Raw genomic sequence first — 1,197 nt, 5'->3', positions numbered from 1 at the left:
CATCACGTCCGTTGCCAAAAGTAACTAACGCTCATCACCGTTACAGGGTGTATTTAAAGAAAACTTGATTTGCATCCTCGCAGTGGCGCTACTAGCGCCATTCTTATGCGACTGACACGAAATTGGAATTAATATCTTTCAAAATGGTTCGAATGGTTCCGAGCACTTTGGGACTTAATTTCTGAGGTCATCAGTGCCCTAGAACTTAGAAGTACTTAAACGTAAGTAACCTAAGGACATCGCTCACATCCATGCCCGAGGCAAGATTCGAACCTGCGACCGTAGTGGCTGCGCGGTTCCCGACTGTAGCGCCTAGAACCGCTCGGCCACTCCGGCCGGCAGATATCTTTCAGATGAAGAAACACGCTACCAACTGAAACATCCTGGCAGATTAAAACTGTGTGCCGGACCGAGACTCGAACTCGGGACCTTTGCCTTTCGCGGGCAAGTGCTCTACCAACTGAGCTATCCAAGCACGACTCACGCCCCGTCCACACAGCTGTACTTCTGCCAGCATCTCGTCTCCTACCTTCCAAACTTTACAGAAGCTCTCCTGCGAACCTTGCAGAACTAGCACTCCTGAAAGAAAGGATATTGCGGAGACATGGCTTCGCCACAGCCTGGGGGATGTTTCCAGAATGGAGGAGAGCTTCTGTAAAGTTTGGAAGGTAGGAGACGAAGCACTGGCAGAAGTAAAGCTGTGAGGACGGGGCGTGAGTCGTGCTTGGGTAGCTCAGTTAGTAGAGCACTTGCCCGCGAAAGGCAAAGGTCCCGAGTTCGAGTCTCGGTCCGGTACACAGTTTTAATCTACCAGGAAGTTTCATATCAGCGCACACTTCGCTGCAGAGTGAAAATCTCATTCTGGACCTTACCAACTTTCCTTTATGTCGCACAACTCATTTTTGGAGTTGTGATTTTCTTTCCTTCAGTGTATCAGCATAACAGTCAATGATGATAGCACAGCTCTGTCGAAACCGGTCACACCTTAAATTGCTTTTTACCGATCTTGGTTTGTGTAACAATCCTTTAGCACTGTCCTAGTAAATTCCATCCTTCAGCATGAGTAAATCTATCCGATCCTGCCACTTTAAATCGCTCCAGATAAATACATTGAAATACTTGACAGTCATCACGTATCAAAGCGTATGTAGTCAAAGGGTATTGAGTCATTATGTATGTTTATGCGCATGTGGTAGC

General features: G+C 47.3%; 1 non-coding gene across 1 annotated transcript; it reads right to left on the bottom strand.

Annotated features, from left to right (window-relative positions):
- Positions 1 to 401: 401 nt before the first annotated feature.
- On the bottom strand, positions 402 to 476 carry Trnas-cga. The gene has a single exon. It is a non-coding gene; the product is annotated as a tRNA-Ser (tRNA).
- Between the last annotated feature and the right edge of the window lie 721 nt (positions 477 to 1,197).

The sequence above is a fragment of the Schistocerca americana genome, chromosome 3 (assembly GCF_021461395.2).
Source record: "Schistocerca americana isolate TAMUIC-IGC-003095 chromosome 3, iqSchAmer2.1, whole genome shotgun sequence".
NCBI lineage: Eukaryota > Metazoa > Arthropoda > Insecta > Orthoptera > Acrididae > Schistocerca > Schistocerca americana.
Note: the sequence above shows the minus strand (reverse complement) of the source record. Positions and strands in the feature narration are given on the sequence as shown.